Source organism: Myotis yumanensis, unplaced genomic scaffold, assembly GCF_028538775.1.
Source record: "Myotis yumanensis isolate MYYU_CA2020_CCGP unplaced genomic scaffold, mMyoYum1.0.hap1 SCAF_1, whole genome shotgun sequence".
Taxonomy (NCBI): Eukaryota; Metazoa; Chordata; class Mammalia; order Chiroptera; family Vespertilionidae; genus Myotis; species Myotis yumanensis.
Genome location: NW_027223752.1, coordinates 20,444,945 through 20,459,334, shown reverse-complemented (window position 1 = coordinate 20,459,334; position 14,390 = coordinate 20,444,945).

Here is a 14,390-nt window from a genome sequence, read left to right as displayed (position 1 = left end):
AATCAAAGAGATGGCTTTGTGAAATAGCACAGGATGTGAAGACTCTCAAACACTTGGTTTCTGGAGGGAAAATGAAGTTGAGAAGGGATTGATGATGGTGTAGCAGAGCCAGATCAAGGAAAGCCTTGGCTGCCAGGTTAAGACTCTTGGGAGTTTTATTGAGATAATCAGTCTTCGGAAGTAAGGCTGATAGGTACATAGAGACTTTACCAGCTGTACCCAACGAAGATAGTTTACAGGAATCCATTTCAAGAACCACAATTTCCACATCCTTTATTTCTACACAGTTTTTTTCTAAAGCTATGCAAAAGAATGCTCATGGTCCCATCAGCCCTTCCCCTGCACAGAAGAAAGGCATAGCCCTTACCTGAATTGCAAAACAAAAAGATGAACTCTATTGGTGTGCAGAAACTCCTTTAGTGATTAATGGATATGACTTAAACTTAATGGTCTTCCTGCTTTTTCTTACATTTTACATATAAATGTTAAGAGTGTTGGGATGTTCTGAATGCAAAAGGACTCATGCATTAGGAGTAACTGAACCTGATTCTTTTAAACCTACCTGAATTTTTGTCTAAATGACCAAATATCTCAAGATAAAGAAAACCCAAGGATAAGAAAGTTCCATAATTCTTTAATATTGGCTGTGCATTATTCAATAAGGTACTTAAAAGTCATTTTATTAAAGTATAAAATATTTATGCCAATTACAGTAAATTTTATTCCACCTTACACAATACTTAATATCCTTATTTCCTGATAAGTAAAAATAAACTTCTAAAATTGTGATGAAATGTTTATAAATGGGAACAATTCTTTGAGAGAGCATGAAAGCAAAATATTTCAGAGATTGCTGTTTGAGTCTTCAGTGATGAATTGTAAGGCAAGAAGAGAATGTGAAGGTGAACTTGGTAATTGCAGTTAACCTTGGGGGTTGTGAAGTGGCAGAGGAGGGTTTATCCTTATGTATCTAGTATTTAAAATGTACCAGAAGCTCCACCAGCCTGGCTCAGTAGATAAGCATCGACCTATGAACCAGGAGGTCACATGGTTCAATTCCCAGTCAGGGCACATGCTCGATCTCCAGTTTGGGGCATACAGGAGGCAGCCAATTGATGATTCTCTTTTATCATTGACTAGAGACCAGGTGCATGAAAATTCATGCATTGGAGCAGGGGGGGAGTCCCTCAGCCCGGCCTGCCCGCTCTCACAGCCTGGGAGCCCTCAGGGACAGGAGGTGACCCGGTGATCATGGGAAGGCGATGCCCCATCACACCTCTGCTGCTGCCTCTGCCAGCAGCGCAAGCCTCGGCCGGCCCTGGTTACATGAGCCTCTGGCGGCCCTGGGCAGCTGGGCAGCTGCCTTCCGAAGCTTGCCTGTGCCTCGGGCCAGACCTGGGTGGCTGGGGGGCTGAAGGGACTGGGGGTCTCCGGAGGAAGGCATGCAGAGCGGTCGGGCCCATGTAAGGGAGGGCCCAGCCTTGATGCGCGCCTGCCGCCCCAGCAGGGCTAAGGGGACTGGGCGCCACCATCTTTGAGGGTGGGGCAACCAATTAGCATATTCCCTCTTTATTGGCTGTGGGCACCGCCATCTTTGAGGGTGGGGCAGTCAGTTAGCATATTCCCTCCTTATTGGCTGTGGGCACTGCCATCTTTGAGACAGTGTGAGGGTCAATTAGCATATTCCCTCCTTATTAGATAGGATGTTTCTATTTCTTTTTCTCCCTTCCTCTCTGAAATCAGTAAAAATATATTTTAAAAAATTTTAAAAAATAATAAAAAGTACCAGGCACAGCTGCTGCTGTGCCTCCTCCAAGTGCACAGCCTTCAGGTAGTTGGTTCACAATAGTATTTCTCCAGCTTCAGGGCAGGGAAGGGAGAGCTGGCAGTGTGGTCACTGCAGATTTGTGTCTTTTACCAGGAAAAGGTCATGTGCATCAAAGTCCAATGCCCTTAATTCTTCCTCTTAATATTGACTATATCAACTTTGGAAGGTCTATAGGAAACTTAAATTTTTATACAATGCTTTCCTAGAAAAACATTATTTCCAGGATTAAAAAAAAAAAGGCCCTGGTGAAAAAGGAGAAAGGATTAAGAAATACATATAGGGTACTGTAGTAGGCCAGGCTGAGGGACACTCCCCTCCCCCTGCCAAGTGCATGAATTTTGTGCACTGGGCCTCTAATATTCTAACTATCTATGATGCCAGGAGGGTATTGGAAATATTGGGGGACCACTTTGTAAAGTATATGGGTATCTAACCACTATGCTATACACCTGAAACTTAATGTAAACTGTAACTGAAAAAATATAAGTTAAGAACCAGGGTCTTTCATACTATCTCTCCTTTCCTTCTTGTTCTTCTAGTCTGTTTCTCCCCACCCTGTTTCTCTCTCGCTTGCTCTTCTAGAGCTGTGCCTCAAAATAACCAATGATGCCAATTATGTCTATAACTTCACACTCTTCCTCCCTGGCTCATTCCCCAGAGAACTTCTCCCATTGCCCACCTGCAATATACCTGGGGTATGTCTAGTCTTTGAACCCACAGGATGCAAAGTCAGATCTGTAATAGAGCATATTGAGGCCCACAAGCTGACAGGGCATGGTGGTCCTCTCATAGCAGCCCATTACTGAACATTGATGGAGCTATTGGGCTTCTATCCATATCCTGCAGTGTGCACCTTTAAGAATTTTCAAAAGACAAAACGCCTGCAAGGTTTTGAAAGAACAAAAGATACTAATTTTAAACCGTAGCTGTCTGTGCAAACAATAAAGTATGGTTGTGTTAAAACTAAAATTGGAAAGTACTTCTGTGGCCTACAACCTTTGGCATAAAAATGGAATGGGCCTTTTTCTTTGTAGGGTCTCTATCTGGTTTTGGAATTAGGATAATGCTGGCCTCATGAAAAGAGTTTGGAAGTGCTCCTTCCTCTTGGATTGTTTGAAATAGTTTGAGGAGGATAAGTGTTAGTTCTTCTTTGAATGTTTGATAAAACTCCCCTGTGAAGCCATCCAGACATGGGCTTTTGTTTGCTGGAAGTTTTTTTTATTACTGCTTCTATTTCATCAGTTGTTGTTGGCCTATTCAAGTTTTCTGATACCTCCTGATTCAGTTTTGGGAGATTGTATTTTTCTAGGAATTTGTCCATTTCACCCATATTGTCCAGATTGGCTTTTTTGTTTGTTTAAATTGGAAACAGCAATTGCGAAGTAAACTGTACATGATTGAAATATGAGTGGAAACACTGAGTAATTATTGTTTTTAAGAAGTTGCCTGGCCAGTGTGGCTCAGTGGTTGAGCCAGAAACCAAGAGGTCAGGGTTTGATTCCAGGTCAGGGCACATGCCTGGGTTGTGGGCTTGATTCCCAGTAGGGGGCGTGCAGGAGGCAGCCAATGGATGATGTTTCTATCTCTCTATCCCTCTCCCCCTCTCTCTAAAAATCAACAAAAACATATTTAAAAAGAAAAGAAATAAACCTGTGTATAGTGAAAACATAACTACTTTGGGAAGTCAATGCAGAATAAGAAAGTCCAGCTTTCATATTTTTTTTTAATTGCTATGAGCATTTCTACATTTTAAAGCATTTTAATAGTTTAACCCTTCTTCTCTCTCCCTTTTTTCTCTCTCTTAGGAAATGTATAATTAAATACAATACCACCATTCATATCCTGCTGCTACATTTTATATTTGTAAATCTAAATTTTTGTATGACATTCAAAATTTTGTTAAAACTCAAAGTCACTTTGCATAACTCGAAACATGAGATAAAAATTGACATTTTTGCTTGGAAAACAGCCGGCATCTAAACTCAAGTCAGAGAATGAAGGCCTCAAGTTGCTGGCTGACTTAACAGCCATTTCTTTTGTATCATGTTGTGAAAGTAAAATCTGACTTTCTAGTCGTAATAGCAAATTTCAAATAAAATTCCTCTGTCACCATATGAATTCAAAGCAAACTTCTAATTCAAGATAAGAATAATAATAATTTTATAAAAGCTTAGAGCTTAGACAAGTTCACAAAAAAGGCTTTTCTGGTATGCTTACCTATTTGATTAATAAATATGCCCATGTTGCACTTTGAGTGTCAAATAGAAAAATGAATCTGTACAGCAATTCTTGTTCACCAAATGTAGATCCTTATAAAAGCATGCATTGGGGTGTTTCATGAAAGCTCTTGAAATATAATAAGTGACATGGTAACCAATTTATCACTTCTGGTATTAATATTGTGGGGGGAAAGGATCAGCCACTAAAATAATCTCTTATTCTGAGACTAATAGCATCAAATAGGTAGCTGCAATATTAATGCAAAATGTCAGTGTAAACTGTCAGGTTGTAAGGTAGTATATTAACGCTACATTAAAAAATGCGTGTTATGTAAAATACAATACTGCACTGTCAATTCAAAGGCTTATTTTAAAAGGAGATCATTCTGAACTATTTTGTGTGTGTGTCTGTGCTGTGACAGCTAAAACTGAATAGATTCTTTATTTTTCATCCTAAAAGTGAAACGTTATGTCACTCCATCCGAGGGAACAAGAATGGGAATAGAAAGCATCACAGAGAGTTGGGGACTCTATTACCGTCTAAATTAAATATCCGTTTTGCCTCTAATGTGAGCCATGGTTCTCTACTGCACTGAAGTGGAATTCAGCTAAAGCAAAAGCCAATTTCAATGCTCTGTGCCTGGAACACCAAAGGCAGGACATTCAGCCCCCACATCAGGCAATACTCCCACAAAGCTAATAGATTTAGCGGAATTGAAAAGCAATGTGACCCCTGAAACTGAAAAACTAGCTGGCAAGGTGGCAATACCGTAACCCTGGGATCTTCTAGGTTTGGTTTCATAGCCAACTCACAGGGATTCGGAGCTGGAAGGGACCACCTGGTAAGGCCCAGGCTTTTCAGAGTAAGAATCTAATTTTCATAGCCTTTAGCATTTGGTTGGGCTCACTGCATCGTCAGTGGGACTACAGATAACTGAGTGAAGGGACCATACCTGGGAAAGAAATATTGCAGCTGATAATTTTAACATTTGTTTATCGGATTCTTCTCTTTCTCTTTCCCTTTCTCTCCTTTAGGAAATACGTAATGAAATACAATACTACTGTTGATCTTCCTCTGCTACCTTTTATATTTGTGAATATAATTTTTGTTTAAAATTAAAATATTTGTTGGATTAAAAATCACCATGAATAATCCAATACATGAGATCAAAATGGACATTTTCGCTTTGAGAAATAATTATCTTAAATGAAGGCTATTTCAGGAAGGTCACTGGTGGGGTCACAGGGAAGATGGGACAGATCTACCCCACTCTACCAGTCATGATACACACAAAAGCAAGTTCACAACACTTGAATAACCAGAGCTTATCAAGAACAATTATGACAAGATGCTCCATTTTTAACATTACAAATTAGGAAATGAACTGAATAATTTCTACATAGTTTCTTAGTTATGAATGTGTACATCCATAAATTATTGTTACTACTAGGGGCCCAGTGCAGAAATTCGTGCAGCTTGCAAGGAACTGTGGGCCACGAGGCTTCAGTGGGCACAAGGGCAGGTCTTGGCCCATCTTCCGTGCCCCAGCCCGGCCCCTCCCGCCGCAGCCCCTGGTCCCCTGTCTTCCAGCAGCTCCTATGTGCTGATGTCGCCAGCCCCGCTCTCACCTGCTGACAGCACTGAGCAATCGGGGCTAGCACTGGGCGCCGGCAGTGGGTGTAAGTGGTGGCTCCAGCATGAGCAGCAGGTGTGAGTGCTGGGTGGGACCGTAGCACATGGGAACTAAGAATTTTTAGTAACTACCAGAGGCTCACCCCTATGATAATGACCGGCGCCCCACCTTTGTCTGGTGGCCCCGCTCAACTGCTCCACCATCCTCCTGCAGCCGACGCCCACCATGTTCTGCACTCTGCAGCCTGCTGCCAGTGCTCACCATGTTCTGCACGCACACCCCTTGGTGGTCAGCACACGTCATAGCAACTGGTTGTTCGGTTGTTCGATTGTTCCACCATTTGGTCTATTTGCATATTAGGGTTTTCTATACACTGAGTGGCCAGATTATTATGACCACCTGATGTTTGTAGGCAAATTAGCTATAATTTCGCACTGAAGCTGCTAGATGGCCAGACCATTATACATAGGGAAGCAGGTTGCTTACCACGACAGTAGAAGTAATTTTTTTTTTCTGAAGATATGGGTAAACAACGTGACTTAACAGCCTTTGAACGTGGGATATATATTATTATGAGTGGCCAGATTATTATGACCACCTGACGTTTGTAGGCAAATTAGCTGTACACTGCATCATATGGGATATGGAAGCCGAAGGCCTATTCGAACACCTTTGCTGTCTGCAGTTACCAAGATAAAACGTCTCCAATTCACACAGGAACACAAGGATTAGACAGTTGAGCATTGGAAAAAAGTCATGTGGTCTGATGAATCATGTTTCCAGTTGCATCATGCAGATGGCAGAGTGAGAATTTGGCGGAAACAGCACGAAAGCATGCATCCCAAATGCATGAGTACAACCCTTCAAGCTGGTGGGGGCAGTGTTATGGTTTGGGGCATATATTCCTGGCATGATTTGGGCCCTTTAATTCGTGTGGAACAATGTCTGAATAGCACAACATACCTAAGTATCATTATTGATCAAGTTCATCCTATCATGTTGATGGCATATCCCAATGAAGATGGCTTCTTCCAACAAGACAATGTGCCATGCCACAGTGCTCCTATTGTGCAGGAGTGCTTTCAAGAACATGAGGGAGACTTTACCTTGCTTAGGTGGCCCCCACAATCACCAGATCTCAATCCAAATGAGCATTTGTGGGATGAAGTTAAAAGAGCCATCAGGCAGCTGGTTCCACAACCATCAAATCTCACAGAACTGGACAGTGCCATTCATCAGGCATGGTGTCAGATTCCTCACATCACCTTTCAATATCTCATGGAGTCAATGCCAAGAAGAATCACCACAGTATTGAAGGCAAAAGGTGGCCCAACGAAGTACTGATGGGGTGGTCATACTAATCTGGCCACTCATAATAATATATATCCCACGTTCAAAGGCTGTTAAATTACATTGTTTACCCATATCTTCAGGAAAAAAATCACTTCTACTGTTGTGGTAAACAACCTGCTTCTCTATTTACAATGGTCTGGCCCTCTAGTAGCTTCAGTGCAAAATTATAGCTAATTTGCCTACAAACGTCAGGTGGTCATAATAATCTGGCCACTCAGTGTATTTATAGATAATATTTGTATTTGACTATAAAGACCAAAGGGGCTCTAGCTTTATATGCCACCATCTATAAGAGAAGGTTTTTAACTATAGTAAAACAGCTGGTTAAACCATTAGAGAAGGCAGGTTAAAATATAGCAAACCAAACACACAATCCAGGTCAACATTTTAGTTAACAAATTCTGGCAGCCTGCAGGAAAATCCCCTCTTGGACTTTTCTTTCTTGTTGTAAGACGAGATAGCAGGTGTCATCTTACAAACCATTTAGGTGGTTGCAAGAGCTAGTTGTGATGAAATGGTTCCCTTGATCTGTCTCAGTAGTTTAGTGAGCTCCAAATTAGTGCATATTTTAATCAGAGAAGTTTAGAGTATTTGACAAGTGAATACATAACTAATAATTGCAATTATTATAGAAAATATGCTGGGTTTTACAAACAGCCATTTTGAATCTTTATTGGTCAGCATCAGGGGTGCTTCATTCAAAGAAATCAAAGATGTGAATTTGTATCTCTAATAATAACTGTTAGATAACAATAGTTACGATTGAAAAGCTCTTATGCTATTTGTACAGGCGTTAAAGATTTTGCTTATAAATTTCCAACCAAAACATTTTTTTGAGGTAAATTTCTCTTAATTTCAAGCAGTTAATTATTGATTTTTATGGATAAATATAACCTATAAAGATGCATATTCTATTAATTTATAGAAGAAATGGATATTAACAAAATAATTATAAATGAAACACAAAATATTAGCATAATAATTAGAACAGGGAAATGAGACACCATTCAAATTATTAATGATCATTCTCTGGTTTGTTTTATTTATGTTTCAAATATATTACCAACTCTGTCTTAATCAGGATGTTTTAATATTGTAGGTAGTTTAATATTGAAACACAGAAATAAATATACACATATACATATAAATACATGCACATGCAAATATAGCACTTTAAAAGTCCAAATATATTTTCTCTAAAAATAGAGAAAATAAATGATTACATAAACTGAATTATAATTTACGCTTCATTTGTTTACCAGAATCTAGAGTTTTACCTTAAAATTAGTAAAACTAATATGGAAAATTTTGGTGGTTACAATGTATCTTAAATAGGACAGAACGGATAGAGAGTTTACTCTCATAGATTGTAGAAAACTGGCAAGATATTTAAAAGAAAAATTAAAACATTTTTCAAAAAGCTGGTTTGAGATGGTAAAGCCATGCAATGACTGTGTTATATGTATGCTCTATTAAGGTCTGTGGGTTTATATGGCTCTTACATTATTAAGGCCAGTTCTAACAGCAGCTGCCATTTACAATACCTGGGAGATACCGAGCAGTTTATTAAAGTGCTTATTTTCACTAATAGTAAATCAGGTCACTAGCTCTTTTTCTAATGTTATTAGGAAGGCAAAATGCATTTCCTCTAGATTAGATTTGGTGGTAATTTATCTTTGAGGTAGATGTATATTTACCCTTATTATTTTACTATATCAAAAAAGTAGGCATTTAAAAAGTTGTTTAATAAAATGAATTCACAGAAAGTGGGAAAAGGAATTTGCACTTTACCAGGGATATTTTCCCAGGAGAATAAGTTGAAATAATGGACCCACCCTCATCCACATCTCCAGATCTCTTATTTACTTGTCTTTTATTATTATTATTATTTTATTATTCCTCACAAGCAAACACATTGAAATTGGGAAATAGAGATGTGTTCAGAAATCTAGATTCCCATACCAAATGTCTTCTTTCTGTATGGCTTATTTTGTTATTATCAGGCATAACACCAATCTCAGGGAAATCAAGCTTTATTTTCTTGGCTAATAGAGATAAGTAGCAGCTTGAACAAAGCAAATCGGTAGGACCTTCTTTTTCCATACTTTCAGAATCAAATATTCTTAAATACTACATATACTTCCAGTTATTCCAGGATATTCCAGAATATCAAACCATACTGTAATTTAGCATTAATCTAAATTGGAATAGTATAGCCATTATAAATGAATCTCCTTAATGTGAGAGATTATTAATAACAATTAAACATCTATTGGCAGTAATAATAATAAAATAATGGTGTTGATAGTTTTCATTTACTGTTTGCTGTCTATATGCAAAATCCCCTTTTGGACTTTTCCTTCTTGATGGTAAGACTAGGTTGTGTCAAGTGCTTTACCTGGAGTCCATTATTTTACACAGACAACAACCCTCGGGGGTTTATTATAGTCACTGCCAACTTTACTTCCATACTTGTGCTGATTTTGCAATCTCTCTCTCTTTAATTTTTTATAGCTATCTCGTTTCTCTATCCTGCAAGGACTCAAAAATAAAATACCAGTGTTTTGCTTTGATTTTTTCCCCCTGAAACATGGTTTACCAAGAAGAGTATTTGCAATCTACCGGTCGTTCTAGTTTTAGGATAATAATGGAGTTATGTCGCCATACATTGTAGCAAAATATGTGTGTAATGAAAAATGTTCCAGCTTTTAAAATCCTCATCCACTCCTGCTCAAGCACACTGTATCATTCCTCCCCTCCTGCCGGTTCTTCTCTTGGGTTCCTTTGCCTCTTGCCTTTTGGTGTCCCTGATCTCATTTTTGGCTCAGATTATATCTTTGGTCTAGATGTGTGCCCAGAAATTCAAAGGCCCTTATACTTTTTGTGCAGAACAATTTAGCTATCAGTTTCTAATAATTTATGTATATACATGCCGAATGAGCGGCTACATTTTAAATTTGTTTAAAAAAACACACAAAGCCTCCACTGCTACACTTAGAAAAATAAATGTATTTCATTCTGATTCTAGCATTTAGCAGTGGGACAAGCTGGATCTGTACCCACTGAGAAGTAGTAAATCCATTTCTGTGGAAGTGGCATAATTCAGTTGGACCATGTCGGTTGGGGCTCAAACCAATCAGCAGGAAATATAACCCAGAGGGAGAGAAATCTGGGTTGCTGTTCCAGAATCACACGCCTTCCAGAGTGGGCTGTGAGAGCATCCCCATGCTGCCTGGATCTGGGATCATGATATAGACCTGGGCAGAATTCCCAAAGGTTTGAAAAGTGTTTCCCCCAGTTAGCTGCTCTGAGATTATGCCTGTCGCCCTGTTATTCCCAGGTCTGCACCCAGGGGTCAAGCTGTTGTGAATGGTGTAAAGTCACCTCGCCTAGGGAATACCTTGGACTTCAGAGCTGGGCACTGTCTCTGTGAAGCTGCAATCTCCCAGGATGGGGGGCGGGGGGCACCTATTCTCCCCATACAGACTCTATAGCTTATCTGAGGTCTTGAATGTACTGCCTGACATATACCTCTATGTGTTACCTGGTGGAGTGTGGAACTCTCTTTTCCTCTATCCACTCTTTTTGTTTGTTTGTTTTAGAGAAAGGAAGAGAGAGAGAGAGAGAGAGAAAGAAAGAGAGAGAGAGAGAGAGAGAGAAACAATTGGCTGCCTTCTGCATGCACCCCAACCAGGGATCAAACCTGCAACCTGGGCCTGTTCCCTCCCAGTATATGGGACAACCCTCCAACCAGCAACCAATTGAGCCACGCTGGCCAGGGCTCCTCTATCCACTTTTAGTTGAAGGATGGCACGGGGACTATTCCTTGCACGCCTTTTGAGTTTATATTTCCAAATACCATTTATATGGTTGACATTGATAATGGTTAAATTAACTATAATGACTAAAAGGGCAATCCTAGCTCCCGTCTCATAACTCCCCTCTAAAAACACCTGTGTCCCACATATTTTTGAAAGTCCCTGGGGAGTGTCCCACAAATGCTCAGAAACAAGCCCATTATATGCTGCACTTGTGTTAAAAGCCACTCTTCGGGGAAACCTTTTCCCAGCCTGTCACAGCATATGCTTTGCTGCTCTGCCACTGTTCCTGGGTAATTAGCAAGCTTTTACCTTCATGTTCAATAGCTTCTTCTCATACTGAATTTACGGTAAAGTGCCTTTTAAAAATTAAATTCTGAGATAGGACCTGGAGATACTCTCCGATGATAAAACCATGCTTGGAAAATGTGGTTCTCCCTGCATATTCTATCTGAAGAGTCCATGGGGGATGAAATAAATGGTTCCCATGACGATTTCTGCTGGGAGCAAAATGACACAGAACACTGGTCCTCAGCCCTCACTGCACAGGAGAATCATCTGGGAGCTTTCAAAGTTCCTGATGCTCGGATCTGGCCCCAGACCATTTAAATCAGATGCTCTGGGATGGAGAAAGGGCATAAGTCACTTGTCAAGCTTTCCAGGTGATTCTAAGGTGCAGCTAAGGTTCAGAACTATTGATGGATGTGCCAGCACTGGCATGTGCTAGACCAGTGGTCGGCAAACTCATTAGTCAACAGAGCCAAATATCAATAGTACAACGATTGAAATTTCTTTTGGGAGCCAAATTTTTTAAACTTAAACTATATAGGTAGGTACATTGTTATTAACTTAATTAGGGTACTCCTCAGGCTTAGGAAGAGCCACACTCAAGGGGCCAAAGAGCCTCATGTGGCTCGCGAGCCACAGTTTGCCGACCACTGTGACCATTAGTAATAGAATGGAAAGAGTATGTATTACCCTTCTGACGTCATTGCCGAAAAGACAATCTGACAATCACTAAAGTTTGACCCTCAACTTTGTCTGAAAAATTCTATGTACACAAACCTAACCATCTTAGCTATGTATTCATTCTTATTTAATTTGATCCCAATTTTAAACAAATGCATACTGTATGTACAGCATATATATTTATAGGAAAGAGATATTTTCTCTTAATAAAGCTGCTTCCTGCTGCCAGCTTCACACTTAATATCATAATCTTTTGTGACATCACAATTAATTCCTGCGGAGATGATTATAGTAACACAGAGAGGATTATGATTTGGGGAAAGTGATAAACAGCAGGGCCATTTTTTTTTATCTTCTCACAGATTACTACCTTGGTAAGAACAAAAAAAAAAAAAGGAAAAGGTTTCTGCAGAATGCAGAATATTGTAAAATAGTGTAAAACAAGATTTGTTTCTTTTGTGAAAAGCAATTAACTCTTTAAGCAGTTTTTCGTTGATTGCACCAGCTTAATTACTTACTTAAGCAACCAATGCTTTGTCAGCTCAATCAAATATTTTATTAGTATTGCTTTACATTAAAGTCACAAAAGTGATTTAGACTTATCTGCATCGTTATTGTGAATATTGGCTGTCTGTGGATGTTTTACTTTGCAAATACCTCCAACTTTAGACTTAAGAGCAGCAATGAAATAAACTTGGTCTTCACAGAAAGCCTTTATTGCCACTAAAGTTATAAAGAATTGGATGATAAAGCAAGTGAGTTTTTTTGTTTACACAAGCCCTATATTCTTTTGAGAAAATAAGTTATCAGTGTCCTTAATTCCAGGAACCGATATCGAAGGGTTATGTACAGAGGATCTGCCTATATACTTTTGCTTAGCCATTCATTATATTATTTGACCCCCAAATCTCTCTTGATATTTTTTTTCCATTTACATATATAGAAAGTGAGTACCACTTATTTATAGTGTGTGTGACTTATAGTCTTATATAAAAAGGCAGAAATAGGAAGAGAGAGATGCAGATAAAGTTTGACTGTGAAGCAAACATCATTCTCCCCTTGCTTTACTGTCTGATGTGTACTCAAGAAGGATATTTCGGTAGCTACAACTTTTCAGGATTTTTGTTTCCCTAGACTTTCATAGAAGATCTAACCAAATACATAAGGAGACATAATCTACCAACTCCCTTCACTAATTATTTTTTTAAAATATATTTTATTGCTTTTTTACAGAGAGGAAGGGAGAGAGATAGAGAGTTAGAAACATCAATGAGAGAGAAACTTTGATCAGCTGCCTCCTGCACATCTCCCACTGGGGATGTGCCCGCAACCCAGGTACATGCCCTTGACCGGAATCAAACCTGGGACCCTTCAGTCCGCAGGCCAGCGCTCTATCCACTGAGCCAAACCGGTTTCGGCCCTTCACTAATAATTTAAACAAAATTCACATCTCAGCTTAATGGGGGTGCTTTTTTTCTTCTTCAAATTTTGAAAGAAAAGCATAAGTGTTATTTAATTGTCTTACAAGCCATACTCAGTCTTGAAGGATTCAGAAGTATCTGCTTTCTTTCTGACAGACGGAGTTATCACTACTAGAAAGCTCAAATGCTACAATCAATAAATACAAGATTAATTCTTTTCACAATTTTGGGAAAATAAAAACAAAATGAAAAAGTGTATAAACAACTTAAGGACCCTGCAAAGAAGCATTTGCATTTTGTGAGGCTGTCTTTTTAAATAGGAGGAACTTTCTTCACAATTACTCAAACTCCATTTTCACTCTGAAAGCTTTTTAGCTTTGAAAATTTCCTAAATTATAATTAATCGATTTAAATCTTGCCTTGATGAAAGAACCCAAGCAGATAAGATTAATTTCTTAGCCTCTAACTATCTAAGTTACCCAAGAGGCTATTCCAAAATGCTCAGCACTCAGACCCCCATCGATTATAATTTATATAAATGATGTGTTTCTCTGCAAAGCTACGGAGGAAGTACAATAGATACACAAATCAGTGGGCTGGTGGGAGCACACAGAGCCGGCTCTCTCCACGTGGGCTATTATAAAAGCTGATTTAATTATTTCTTTTAGAAGTTTAATATGCAAAAAGTTAACTTCTAGAAATATTCAGACCATTGCCAGATGGCTATGAAAATTGTTTTTCATTAAATTGGGTTGTTCACATTTTCCAGGCTCACGAATCCAAAGACAGTTTAATCATAGTCAAAAGGGAATTGTAACTCGGAAAACTAAGCAGAACCCTCTAGCCAGGACTATAATGGTAATTATAATGAAATAAGACCACATGATTGGGAATCGGCCTGCAAGAAAGTAATTCTAGTCATCCAGAGTCTGACACAGGAGGTTTATCAAAGGCAAAGCTTGTGGAAAATGCATGGATTGTCTGCGGGAGACAAAGGGGGTTGGGGTAGAGTCTACTCTCTGGAAGAGATGAACACGGTATCATCACAGGGTTCCACATGCCCTTGGGTTGGGATTATGGTTTCTTATTTAATATTCATGTGCCCAATCAAAGGGACACCGATCAAATACCACATTTATTTTCCATGT